Below are 15,137 nucleotides of genomic sequence, written 5' to 3'. Positions count from 1 at the left end.
CAAGGCACATGGGGATGAAAGATTTCTTAAAGTAAGCTAAATAATTGTAAATACAACTTTTTGGATAAGTCAATAATTCTTACAAAAAGAAGATTTAATGTCATGATATAAATACTTTTCACTTGCTTAGATTTCATTTTTTGCAGTGTGGGGCTCCTTTATACCAACAGTAATATGTCTGCATAATGCCTCACTGTGACTGTGACAGCCAAGTCAGAAGTTTTTCTTTCCTTTTAATTTTCTTGCTTTATAGTTATTCTTGGTGTTCAGGCCAAAGTGTGTGTGTATATTTATTTACTTATCTACCTACTTATGTATGTATTTATTTAAAAAGCTCCTGTAAGAAGCCAAATTTCTATATCTATCTATCTATCTATCTATCTATCTATCTATCTATCTATCTATCTATCTATCTATCTGTCTGTCTGTCTGTCTGTCTGTCTGTCTGTCTGTCTGTCTGTCTGTCTGTCTGTCTGTCTGTCTGTCTGTCTAATCTAAACATAACAAAACAATACACTGGGCTTATGGGCTTACTGAATGAGTTAAAATCATAGAGTAGGACCCCAACTAGGTCTGCACACACGGCCATATGACCTGTAAATCTGTCACTGCTCTCCAGCAGCCACCATGGGATTCTTGGCCACTTTTATGGGTCCAGTTGTTGTCCTGGCACTCTCTGTTAGTGCAGTTTGTCATCCCAAAGTGATGAAAATAAAAAGGGACAGAGATAAAATTGAAAGTTAATTGAATAAATGGTGTCAACTTTGAAGTGAAAAAGGACACACTGCCTACCACCAAATATTGAGAAACAAAAAAGAAAACACGTGTTGGCCAAATTTCAATCAAGTCAGTCAAAGCACTTTCAAAATTTTGGGGTATAACGTTTTTCTATTGTGGGGAGTTACTCCTAAATATTAATATATCGAAATGTCTTTTATTAGTGAATAACTACTGGCCTTGATGTACCATCCAACCAAATTTCAGCTTTTTAACTAAATTGGAAATAGTGTGTTTGTTGATAAGTAAGTGAGTCAGTCAATTTTGCGTGTTTTATATATATGTAGATTAAAAAATAATTGTATTTTGTGACCTAGGTTTAAATGGTTAACTCTTTTGTCATTGTCTTTTCAGTTCTCTTTTTCTCTGTGAAGTTTTCTCTCTTAATTATTTTCGAAAGCTGGCAATTAAATTAATGAATAAGGTGGACACAGGATCAAAGGATTTTGAACACTAAAGGCTGCAGCTGCTTTAGTGCTTCCGACTTGTGTGTATATTAGTAAATAATGGTTTAAATAAGCACAACACTAATAAAGAACAAAATATTAAACAGCAAAAATAAAAATAATTATTTTATCCCTGTATAATAAACAAAAATGCTTGCTGCATTCAATTGAAATATAGCAAAACCAGTAGGTAGCTTTTGGGTTGACTCAAGAAAGCATTGAAAGTGGAAATAATAGCTGTCTTAGTTAAAATAGGAGTCCAGGTAAAAGAAGATATCGGTCAGGCCTAAAACCTTTAGTCATGTGGAGGGGCAGGACTGAGCCTGAAAACACCTGATCTAAAGAAAAACGACCAAAATACAGTGAATAAATAAAGAAAAAATTTTTGCAGATAATGATGAGCTCAGTACTGGAGCTGACCACTGGAGGTCAGCAGAACATCACTTTAGAACACTTAAAACCACAACGGCTGCATGCATTGTGTTGAGCTGTCCGTGTCCAATCTTTTGGCATGTAGTGTGACCAGGGCTTTCAGGACAAGTCCCAAATTCAATTAATCAAATTCAGGTGCTTGCAGAACTGCAGCCTATTCCAGCATCTTTGTATAAAAAGCAGAAACCAGGCCTGGGTGGAATGCAGGTAGTGCAATCTTCATATCTTACTTTTGTTTCCAGTCACTGTGTGTCCTTTAGTCTTATGATGAGTCTGCCCTTCTATTTCATGATAAGATGCCATTCAAAAATTGTGAATTTCTCATCATTTGAAGCCAAACACATTTATTTTGGGTAATTTTTTCTAACATGTCAACATTAAAAGAACTTTAAAATCAGCATGGAAACACCAATCTTTGTATACTAGACATGAAAAGTAAAAAAGTAACATTACATGACTTGTTTATAAGAAGTATAGGAAAATGAGAAATTTAAGTTGTTTTGAGCACCCTTTACAAAAGGTCTTGACTGCACTTAAAAAAAAATGTAGTGGAGCTTCTGCCTCATACACACCCGCTCAGAGTGCTCTATTCTGCAGACACCTGGGGTACTGGAGAAAACAAGGAGGACTTAGATAGATAGATAGATAGATAGATAGATAGATAGATAGATAGATAGATAGATAGATAGATAGATAGATAGATAGATAGATAGATAGATAGATAGATAGATACTTTATTAATCCCAAGGGGAAATTCACATACTCCAGCAGCAGCATACTGATACAAAAACAATATTAAATTAAAGAGTAATAAAAACTTGGAAACCTTTAGTGTCGACTGTGCTAACTGTATCAGTTGTGCCCAGAGGAGAGTGGGTGACTAGCTGGCCTATGTTATTCTGACTTTCACGAAACTGATTACCATTAGACCTAACTATTTGATTTGCTCATTTCAGTCTTCTGTCTGTGGCTCTCCAGAGGTTTATTTTTCTCCTATGGCTCATCGTAGGATATTTTTTGTTTTCCTCTCCTCTGTGTCAGCTGATCAAACAATTACATTCAGGATTCAAGAACTTCATCTACATCCTAAATCAATAGAAACTGCTATGGAATATTTTATTTGCTTTTGTATCTTTTCATTAACTTTAATAACACCAAACTGTTTCTACTCAATGGCTTGCTATGTACTGTGACACTAGAGGGTGCTGTCGCTCCTCAAACCCGATAGACAAATGCCCAAGACACCAGGTAAAAGCACCAAAAGGATCTTTTATTCCTTCTCTTCTAATAGTGGTGCCTTGAAGCACCTCCGCCACCATACAAAGACAATAATAACAACACAATAATTCTCCTCTCCTCCCAGCAGCTCTGTCACGCTCCCTCCCAACTCCAGCACTCCTGCTGGGTCTCCACTAGTCCTTTATATAGTCCTTGACCCGGAAGTGCTTTTGTCCTTCCGACCACGTGACTGGCTGGCACTTCCGGGTCTAATACAGAACAGTGATTTTCTTCTTCTTCGGCTTCCGTCCTTGTGATTAACTCATACTTCCGGGCTATACTGAAAGAATATGTTCCCAGGTCCTTTGACAGCTCCTTCTGGTGGCACCCACGGCACCCAGCAGGGCTGTGTATTCAAACTCCATGTCCCATAGTGCCCTGGGGGAATCAGGGGTACCACTGCACTCCAGGGAAGCTGCCATCTAGCATCATGGGGGAAGCAGTGTCAGCAAGTAGCTGCCTTCCCCCATCCCCCATCCTTCTATTCCAGGGTCGTCCCGGCTGGGTTGAGCTGCCGGCCGACCATTACAGTGCATATGCCTAGGTAAAATGCAGATATATACTGTACATATTTATATAATAGCCATCCCCCACAGCTCTGCCCGTGTATTAGTGAAACAGGACAGTGAGGAGGACACTCCTGACATCACACTTCCCACTCCCCTTGGCCCACAGCCTCTGTCTCGGATTAGTGAGAATATATCACTCCTGCAAGTGAACTATGATTCTTAGTATTAAGTAGTTCTCTCGTTCACTAGCAAAGCAGAGGTAAGGAACATCACGAGACTGGCGCGTGAGTGAAGAGGGCCCAGTCCCCTCCCCTCGGCTCGCAGCTGCTCTCTTGGATTTGTGCAAATAAATTGGTACCACAAGCGACCTATGATACATAGCGCAATGAGAGAAGTTGCAAAATCAACCCGATCTAAATCCATTAAGTAGTTCTCTCGTAAAAAGTTGACTGACATACAGACAGACAGACATTGGATTTTATATACATAGAGATTAGATCTGGTTGCTCTGTTGTCAGCCTTAATATATAAATATTTTAATTAGAAAGCCTTGTTCTAATAAGAGTGAAGGTTTGTTTTGCACTTTAGTGTTTAAATTTTGTTTAACTAAACCTGGTTGATTTTGTACTTAGTATACTTACTTTTATTAGAAATTATTTTAGTATTTAATGATAATAATCCAATTAAATGTGGTATATCTTTGTTTTTGTTGATGACTCCGTGGAAACACCTTGATTTGCATGTACATGTATGATAAGATGCTATATACAGTACATTAAGTTATTATTATTATTTTTATTATTATTATTATTATTTCTTTGTACTTTTTGGTAGCAATTACAATTTTGTGTCTTCTTAGGCTTATCTCTACCAGCTTTGTACACAAGAATTTGGGCCATCCCATTATTATTATTCTTTCCTCTCAGGCTGTGTTAGATTGAGTATGAAGTGTCTGTAAACTGACATCTTCAGGTCTCTCCATAGATGTTCTATGGAGCTGAAGGATGGGCTTGTCCTGAAGTTTCTTGCAGCATGCTTAAGGTTGGCGGCATGGTGGCGCAGTGGTAGCACTGCTGCCTCGCAGTTAGGAGACCCGGGTTCACTTCCCGGGTCCATCCTGCGCGGAGTTTGCATGTTCTCCCCTTGTCTGCGTGGGTTTCCTCCCACAGTCCAAAGACATGCAGGTTAGGTGCATTGGTGATCCTAAATTGTCCCTAGTGTGTGCTTGGTGTGTGTGTGCATGCCCTGCGGTGGGCTGGCGCCCTGCCCGGGGTTTGTTTCCTGCCTTGCGCTCTGTGTTGGCTGGGATTGGCTCCAGCAGACCCCCGTGACCCTGTAGTTAGGATATAGAGGGTTGGATAATGGATGGATGGATGCTTAAGGTCATTGTTGGGCTGAGATGTCACATGCACTGTACAGCAAGTCTTCTTCAAGGACCACTCTGGATTTGCCAGTATTCATCCCTCCCTCAGTTCTTGCCAGTGTTCCTATCCCTGCTGCTGTGAAGCACATTCATGGTGTAATGCTGCCACCATCATGCTTCACCATAGGGATGGTATAAGGCAGGTGATGAGCACTGCCTGGTCTTTGTGACACATGTGGCTCTACCATAAACATGTGATTGATGGAGTGCTGTTGAGATGTTTGACCTTCTGACAGGTTCTCCAGTCTCAGCAGAGGATTTCTGAAGGTCTGTTAAAGTGACCATTGGGTTTTTAGTTACCTTCCTGATCAAGTGCCTTCTTGCCTGGTTGCCCAGTTTGGCAGCCAACTCTAGGAAGAATTCTGGTTGTTCCGAACTTTATCCATTTTATAATCATTTAGGCCATGTTGTTCCAGGATAGGGTGGCACGGTGGCACAGTGGTAGCACTGCTGCCTCGCAGTTAGGAGACCCGGGTTCGCTTCCTGGGTCCTCCCTGCGTGGAGTTTGCATGTTCTCCCCATGTCTGCGTGGGTTTCCTCCTGGCGCTCTGGTTTCCTCCCACAGTCCAAAGACATGCAGGTTAAGGTGGATTGGTGATTCTAAATTGGCCCTAGTGTGTGCTTGGTGTGTGGGTGTGTGTGTCCTGCGGTGGGTTGGCACCCTGCCCAGGATTGGCTCCTGCCTTGTTCCCTGTGTTGGCTGGGATTGGCTCCAGCGGACCCCCGTGACCCTGTGTTCGGATTCAGCGGGTTGGAAAATGGATGGATGGATGTTCCTGGATACACTCAAAGCTTTAGAAATTATTTTATCTTTTTGCCCTGATCTACTGTATGTCTCACCACAATTTTACCAGAGAGATCAACAGAGAGTTCCTGAACTTTATGGCTTGTTTTTGTCCTGATATGCAGTTTAAAAAGTGGGACCTTGCCTTCACAGGTGTGTGCCTTTCTATATGATGCCCAATCAATTCAATTCAATCTGCCACAGATGGAATTCAATCAAGTTCTAGACACATCTCAGGGAAAACAAACAGGATGTGCTTGACCATAACTTGGAGTACAATAGTGAAGGGTCTAAATAATTGAATGAGTGATTGATTTCATTTTCTGATTTTTATTAAATTTGCAAAGTTTTACACTTTGCCATTATAGGCTATTTATTATAGGCTGATGGGCAAAAATGTCAAATTTATCCATTTAAAATAAAATATACAACTCAATAAAGTGTGCAGTAAGTAAAGATGTTTGAATACAGTCTGTATGCAGTATATCAACACCCTTCTTAGCATCCTGATTTGTTCTTAAAAGACTCTTCATTTGTTCAGTTTTCAGTCATGACAACGTGCCATTCAAGTATACTATGCAAATATCTAGGCCAAAGTCACCTGAATTTGACACATCAAACAAAATTGCTAAACTAAAATCAAGTCAGAAAGTTTCTTCTTCTTCCTCTTCATTTTTTCCCACATCTATGTGAAGCATAGTGGCCAGAGTGGTGGCTCTGAGGCTCTGGGATTTGTGCTGGCAATTGGAAGGTTGCTGGTTTGAATCCTGTAAATGCCAAAAGTGACTCTACCTCGTTGGACCCTTGAGCAAGGCCCTTAACCTTCAATTGCTCCGTCCTGGGTATGACGTTAATCTGCATCCAGCCCTTCATGTAGGCCCTACAACCTGCAGGAAAAACCTGGGGGTTGGTGGCAGAACTGGCACTCCGGCCACCATAAAAAGCCTCACACTGTTCCATTCCATCTGAACTAGTGTGGTGCTGAGGTGTCACCCGTTGCATGGCTGCACTCGGGTCCTAATTTGGGATTCTGAGTTGGTTTGTCATGTGGTGGGTGCAGCAATGTACTGTATCAGCTCGTGCTCCTAACCTCTCCTCTATGCCATGCTTGTCATGTGCTTGATCAACCTTCTCCATACAGCTTGGTCCTGCATCTCTTCTCCTTTCAGACCCTTTTCCTTCAAAGTTTCTGTTACTTTATCCACTTTGAGCTCCCTTGCTTTTTCTTCCTTTGCACATCCATTCCCCGCACCTGACATGGTTTCCATAATCATTATGTTGGCAGTGCTTAGCATAGTAAGATAAGGTACATTGGCTAATAGAAACTTTATGTATTTCATGTGCTTATTTGATTTTATCATTATATATTTAATTCATTAGCTAATACATTAGTTGAGTCTAATAAGAAGACATATAACAGAGTTTACGTCAGCTTCTTGTGGGTTTAACAAGTACATTGAAATAGACTTGCAGAATTTTCAAGGCCCGAAAAATGCCTGTTCACTCACAATCTCCATGCAGTCTGACAGAGCTTGACCAGTTTTACAAAGTACAATGGGAATAAAGAGTGTAGCATTAAAATTAGCAAAGCTGACAGAGACCTGTGCATACAGACTCAAGATGTCTGCTACTGTCAACGATGCAGTTACTAAATACTGACTTGAACGGACTGAATAATCATGTGACCTACTGTTCTGTGTTTTATATTTGTAATTAGTCTGATCACTTTACAGAGATTTGACATTAAAGAGTCTTTTTTCTGTTAATTAGTGTCAAGAAAGCCAAATTAAACCCACTGTGATTCAATATTGTGCACCAAAAAACTGTGAAAGCTTCCAAGGGGATGCATTATTTTTATAAGCGCTGAACTTTTTCTCTAATGATGTTGGGCATACCTGGCTAAATATGCAAGTGGCTGTCCTACAGGAGAATGGAGAGAAGAGCACTTTTTTCCTTCTCCGTCCTGACAGTAGTTTCCAGGATCAACTAAAAACATTTCTGCTGCAGCATCAGACTCTTCTTCTCCTTCTTCTTCTTCGGCCAACAGTAGCCCAATTTCCGCCAGCACCCTGTTGGCTAACAGTACTGGTGGCAGTCGTTGTTAACCCGAGGCTCGACTGATCCGGTTTGGAAATTTGTATTGTTGTCTGCGTATTGATTTGGCAAAATGTTGCACCGGATGCCCTTCCTGACGTAACCCTCCCCATTTATCCGGGTTTGGGACCGGCACAAAGAAACACACTGGTTTGTGCATGCCCTGTGGCTGGGTTATCAGACAGAAGAGAATAAAACAAGGTATTATAGCAAACAGTAGTGCATTGTTATGGTATTAGTGTGTGCTTTTTGCTCACGCCCAAACCAAAAGTAAAAAATTTTGGAACACGCCCAAACCTACAAAAAATAAGTTATGAAACTGATCCGAGAAACATACTTTTGGGTGGACTTCAGCTGGAACCCTGGGTACCTGATTTGATGTTGGGATGAGTAAATGTTGATGTGACAAGAATAATTAAGTAATGTTAATCAATCAGTTAATTAATAATTAATTTTGACTTTGGTAATGGCAGTAATACTCCTTAATAAAAGGATAAGTGTCCATGTGTCTGTCGGAGTGTCTCTCTGTTTGTTACGTCTCTGCCATTTCAAAAACTAGTGCATCACAAACATTTTTATTAATAAAGTGCATTGCATTTTCATTCCAACAGATGTAACATCACAAACATTAGCACTGTTTTTACGAAACCCATACCCAAGTGCATATAACAGAGACATCTGCATTGCATGGCACACTGCAAAGATTAATGCTTAGGTCTACATTGATTATTAGGATTTTAACCCATCTTAGATGGGTAGCAAAGCTAGTTAATTAAATAATTTGGTAAGGCTCCCAATTTATTTTGCTGACGTTTGTCTTTGGGGGGAGGGGGCGTTTCCCTGGGAAACAGATTAAGAAAATTTAATCAATAATAGAATAATAGAAATATAATAATTGTATATGTACTGACATTTAAGACAGGACACAAGAAAGATCAACATATAACATAGACGAAGCTGGCTGCTTACTGGCTATTTGACACAGATAATTAGTTTTATGATACCAAGGCTTTAAAGTTGTACAATGCTGTGTGGAGTTGCATGTTGTTGCTCCGAGTTCAAGTGGACGAGTCTTCTTGTGTTGGAGTGCACTCTTGGTGTTTGCTACATGGCTCTTTGTCTGTCTGTGGTGTGGTGGGAGGTTGCCTTCCTTCCTCCTCACTGTGACCTCTGCAACTTCATAGAAAAAAAGAGTTCATCATTCTGGCACAAAAGTACAGGCACTGAAGTTCGCGTTTTGAAGTAATGCTGTTTCTCAGACTGGATTCAGTCTCTGGACTCCCTGAAAAAAACACTTTCCAAAAGCAGGGTCACTTTAGATATCTGGCTGAACACCATGTCTAATTTCTTTAGCTAAACAGACCAACCACTCCAGGTAGCTGGTTCCTTCCCAGTTTCTTGTATAAGTGCTATGTCATTAGGTTCTTACACTATGAGAAAATATAATTACACATAAGTATTATTATAAGCCAAATAACTGATCACCACCCCTACCCCTAACCTCCAAACATGCAAGAAGCCCCCTACTAGTTAGCAATGCTTCTCTACAACAGCCAGTCAGTATTGGTTCCAGAAGAATCTAGTCACCATATTTATAGACATAGTGAGTTCAACACAAGTGTTTAGAAATGGAATTATTGCCACTTTTTTTGTTCTTTATTTCACCTTATGCAGTTTCTTGTATTAGGAATTTGTTCGTTTTCTCATACCCCTTGGGGTCAGCCATTATACTGCACCCCTGGAGCAATTGCAGGTTAAGGGCATTACTCAAGGGCTCAGCAGAGTAGGATCCCCTTTGGCAGTAATGGGGATTTGAACTGGCAATCTTCCGGATACCAGCACAGATCCTTAGCCTCAGCACCATTACTTTACACAAGAAGAAAATCAAAAAACTGAATAACACTTTACTGTGGGAAACTATTTGGGCAGAGTTACTGGTGTCAGCAGCAAAAAGCAGCCTGCCAAGTGGAGAACAGAGAGACAATTGATTGCTGTGGACTTTGATTACACAAATCCACAAGGCTTTATCACATTAGATTAGACTAGATTATACTTTTTCTGTCCTCAAAGAGAAACAAAAAAAGAAGTGAATATATATATACAGTGGTGTGAAAAACTATTTGCCCCCTTCCTGATTTCTTATTCTTTTGCATGTTTGTCACACAAAATGTTTCTGATCATCAAACACATTTAACTATTAGTCAAATATAACACAAGTAAACACAAAATGCAGTTTTTAAATGATGGTTTTTATTATTTAGGGAGAAAAAAAATCCAAACCTACATGGCCCTGTGTGAAAAAGTAATTGCCCCCTTGTTAAAAAATAACCTAACTGTGGTGTATCACACCTGAGTTCAATTTCCGTAGCCACCCCCAGGCCTGATTACTGCCACACCTGTTTCAATCAAGAAATCACTTAAATAGGAGCTGCCTGACACAGAGAAGTAGACCAAAAGCACCTCAAAAGCTAGACATCATGCCAAGATCCAAAGAAATTCAGGAACAAATGAGATCAGAAGTAATTGAGATCTATCAGTCTGGTAAAGGTTATAAAGCCATTTCTAAAGCTTTGGGACTCCAGCGAACCACAGTGAGAGCCATTATCCACAAATGGCAAAAACATGGAACAGTGGTGAACCTTCCCAGGAGTGGCCGGCCGACCAAAATTACCCCAAGAGCGCAGAGACGACTCATCCGAGAGGTCACAAAAGACCCCAGGACAACGTTTAAAGAACTGCAGGCCTCACTTGCCTCAATTAAGGTCAGTGTTCACGACTCCACCATAAGAAAGAGACTGGGCAAAAACGGCCTGCATGGCAGATTTCCAAGACGCAAACCACTGTTAAGCAAAAAGAACATTAGGGCTCGTCTCAATTTTGCTAAGAAACATCTCAATGATTGCCAAGACTTTTGGGAAAATACCTTGTGGACTGATGAGTCAAAAGTTGAACTTTTTGGAAGGCAAATGTCCCGTTACATCTGGCGTAAAAGGAACACAGCATTTCAGAAAAAGAACATCATACCAACAGTAAAATATGGTGGTGGTAGTGTGATGGTCTGGGGTTGTTTTGCTGCTTCAGGACCTGGAAGGCTTGCTGTGATAGATGGAACCATGAATTCTACTGTCTACCAAAAAATCCTGAAGGAGAATGTCCGGCCATCTGTTCGTCAACTCAAGCTGAAGCGATCTTGGGTGCTGCAACAGGACAATGACCCAAAACACACCAGCAAATCCACCTCTGAATGGCTGAAGAAAAACAAAATGAAGACTTTGGAGTGGCCTAGTCAAAGTCCTGACCTGAATCCAATTGAGATGCTATGGCATGACCTTAAAAAGGCGGTTCATGCTAGAAAACCCTCAAATAAAGCTGAATTACAACAATTTTGCAAAGATGAGTGGGCCAAAATTCCTCCAGAGCGCTGTAATAGACTCATTGCAAGTTATCGCAAACGCTTGATTGCAGTTATTGCTGCTAAGGGTGGCCCAACCAGTTATTAGGTTCAGGGGGCAATTACTTTTTCACACAGGGCCATGTAGGTTTGGATTTTTTTTTTCTCCCTAAATAATAAAAACCACCATTTACAAACTGCATTTTGTGTTTACTTGTGTTATATTTGACTAATGGTTAAATGTGTTTGATGATCAGAAACATTTTGTGTGACAAACATGCAAAAGAATAAGAAATCAGGAAGGGGGCAAATAGTTTTTCACACCACTGTATATAATAAAACAAATAGCAACCCCCTAAAACACACAAAGTGAATCATTACAGTTGCTGACTCAGCCACAGTGATGTAACTTACTTTGGTGGGCAGTGATATGCATTTCAATGTCTTGATCAAACATTTTAATTTTAATTGTATTGTGCTCGCTTTTTCTCCATTGCACATTCATAAAAATCACCAGTGCCACTCATGCTAGTTCCGCTCATACTGATGAATGCCAAATAGCATTAAAATAGCATCTGAAATAAGAGGTGTAAGCCAGCTCTCCTCAGTAACCAAAATGTCACAGTACCTGAACTTGCCATGACCTGCTTTGATATATACTGTAACAGTTCAAACAACTTATGTTAATAGAACATTTCTCATTATAGGAAGTCAGGACAGGTCTGAATCCTTTCCACCTTACTTTTATGTTCGCTACTAATCTTCACCTCTTTCATCTCCGACAAGCTTGTAACTTTTATCCTTGCTCCGGATATTTGCCCTTTCACCCTTCTCATTTTCGGATGAGCAGCTCTTCTGATCGGGTGCAACAGGACTCTTTAGTGTTACCAGGTGAATAAGGGAATGTTTAATATAACCCACTTTACATTCTTCAGAACTCTTATATTCTCAGATGTTATAGATGTAGGCAGCCATCAGATCTTTTATGCTTACCGTGTGACATTTCTCAAGTGTGCAGCTTGTCTTTGAGGCAATTGAGGAAGGCTGGTGCATGGGTCTGCATTGACACCAGTATCTCTTCAGCTTAAGTTTAAAACTTCATGTAGAAATGTAGGATAATAAGCCAGATGCCAAATCTTGACATTACTAATTAATAACAATTAAGTACATTAAAAACATTAATAATTCTAAATAAAAAAAGAGAGCTTGTGTAAAGACTGCTGCTTGTACAGAGTACAGAGAACAGAGTATATCTTTCAAAAGACATTAAAGCAATAATTCTTAGTACATGATGTGAGCAGTAAAAAGTTTTCATTTGTTTACATTTCTATCAATTGTTTATTGATTAGTAGATTATAATAATAAAATATTATAAAAAAATCCTGCACAGAGATGAGACTTTTTGGAAGATTATTTCAAGTCCCGCAAGTTGAGACTTTGGCCATGAAATGTTTTCAAGTCACGCCCTCCTCTCAACCATAGAAAACCACGCACACGGTACTCTCATCTCTCATTCTTCTGAATGCTTTTGACAGACACAGTTCTTGCTCCGATGAAATGAAACATTTCATCATGAAGGGTTATCAACAGAAAAATGAGTACACGGGCAATCCTAACACAGAGAATGATGAAGTCAAAAGAATTAACGCCAAAAGTGACGATCAGTTACACGGCAAATTGGTTAAATGCGTATCAATAGACTATGCTGAAACAAATTGGTGGTGATTGTGCGGAACATGAAAACATCAACTTACAATATCCCGAAGAATATCTACAACTGTTAACAATGTCCGGTGTTCCTCCGCACGAATTACTGTAGAAAGAAGGATGTATCCAAGAAAGGTAATGTAGTAAATCTTCAGGGGATAACATCAGACAACATTCATTCAAAAAATTGTTTTTACTTAAGTTTTACAGTAAAAGTATAAGTTTAAAAAGTTTTAGTGTGTTAATTTCAAAGCCAAACAGAACAAAATCTTATTACACAATGAATAACTCTAATGCAACATGAAACATAATTTACATTCAAATGATTACGTTTTAACATTTTTCTAGCCATCCATCCATTTTACAACCCGCTGAATCCAAACACAGGGTCACGGGAGTCTGCTGGAGCCAATCCCAGACAACACAGGGCACAAGGCAGGAACCAATCCCGGGCAGGGTGCCAACCCACCGCAGGACACACACACACACACACCAACACACACTAGGGCCAATTTAGAATTGCCAATCCACCTAACCTGCATGTCTTTGGACTGTGGGAGGAAACCGGAGCGCCCGGAGGAAACCCACGCAGACACGAGGAGATCATGCAAACTCCACACAGGGAGGACCCAGGAAGCGAACCCAGCTCTCCTAACTGCGAGGCAGCAGCGCTACCACTGCGCCACCATGCCGCCCCTTTAACATTTTTAATATGGTTAATTACTCACTACAATGTAAAATAGTTGGTAAATTTTACATCCTCATCCCCATACATGAGCGGCAGAACTGCAAAGAGGCTAGTGCATAGCACAAGCATGGGAGTTGGCGAACGAAGCAAGTAGGGGTCAAAGCCCCCTAGTTGTGGTTAAAAAAAAGTATTATTGCTGAAGTAATAAGACTAAATTGATTTAAACTGAGGTATTTATGGTTTTCCTTCATCTTGGCTTTCTCATTATATATTTTTTTGTAAGCAGTTACAGGTGAACATGTGAGAAGCACATCTCGTAAAATAAAAGCATTATCCATCTATGCATTTTGCACCTACTTGTCCAGTTTAGTATTGTGGGAAGCCAGTGCCCTTTTCAGCTAAAGTGAGTGCAAGTTGGAAGCTGGAAGAGACACCAGTACATTGCATGGTATATTCACACTCATACACACATACACATGTGCACATACTCCTGCACACTTGAAAGTTACAGTATGCTTATGTTTCATAACAAACTAATGAAGCCTCACCTGGAGTACTGAATGCAGGTTTGGTCTCTAGGCTACAAAAATGAAACAGAAGTATTAGAAAAAGTTCAGAGGAGAGCGATTAAACTGATTACAGAACTACAGAGTGTGAAGAGAGAAGGAATTGGACCTCACTTTAAGCAAATAAATGTAAATAGATGCCTTGATTAAAGCAAGAACACTGGGACATAGTTGGAGACTGGTTAGGGGTAAAATACATACAAACATTAGAAAGCTTTTCTTCACACAGAGAACCAGAGATGCATGAAATATATTATCAAGTTGTGTGGTAGATAGTAGCACTTTAGGGACTTTTGATTTGTTTCACTAGGTGAATAGAATTGACAATCTTTGTTGGGCTGATCGGTCTGTTCTTGTTATAATTTTTCTAATGTTCTACTGATGGCATCCTAATGGCGCTGGTGCAAACCATTGTCCATCTGTACTCTGAAATAAGCTAATATAGTAAAAATGCTCATGAGAAATATTCCAGTGAAGTATTCCCCTTAAAAATGACATCAAAGATTATTGCATATTTTTCTGAAGGACACATACTAGCAGGGTTGAAAGTGAGTAAAAGAAGCCAAATGGCTGACAAGCTGAACTGCCAGTTGCAAAAGTGAAGATTCATCTTCTAGCTCATCCCCTTGATGATATTACAAAAGGCACATAACTGCATGCATTTTGTGTTGATTATAGAAACAAGCATCCCATGTTTTCCCACATGAATTGTTGAAACGAAAGGTACTATATGCTGTATAGATTGGAGATTGTCAAAACATCTCTGTCCAAGTATACTAACACATAATTTGTAGCCCCTCTCACTTTGCCCTCTGAGTATTCCTTCATTTTATGAAGTTTGTTTCCTCTTTAGGTTTGTTTATTCGTAAAAATGAACATCTTCTGGGACTCCATTAGCTGCATTCTTTCTGTGTGGCGTCAAGGAGGCAGCCAAGTCAAGAAAAACAAATCCACCATGGCCCAGGACCTGCCCACTGCTCAAAAACAAAGCTGGGCAGCAATGCCAGATGTTGTAGCTGCCCCGCCTCTTCCTAGGAGCAGA

Source organism: Erpetoichthys calabaricus, chromosome 3, assembly GCF_900747795.2.
Source record: "Erpetoichthys calabaricus chromosome 3, fErpCal1.3, whole genome shotgun sequence".
In the NCBI taxonomy this organism is placed as follows: Eukaryota; Metazoa; Chordata; class Cladistia; order Polypteriformes; family Polypteridae; genus Erpetoichthys; species Erpetoichthys calabaricus.
The sequence above is the reverse complement of the archived record's forward strand: the minus strand, read 5'-3'. Positions refer to the sequence as shown.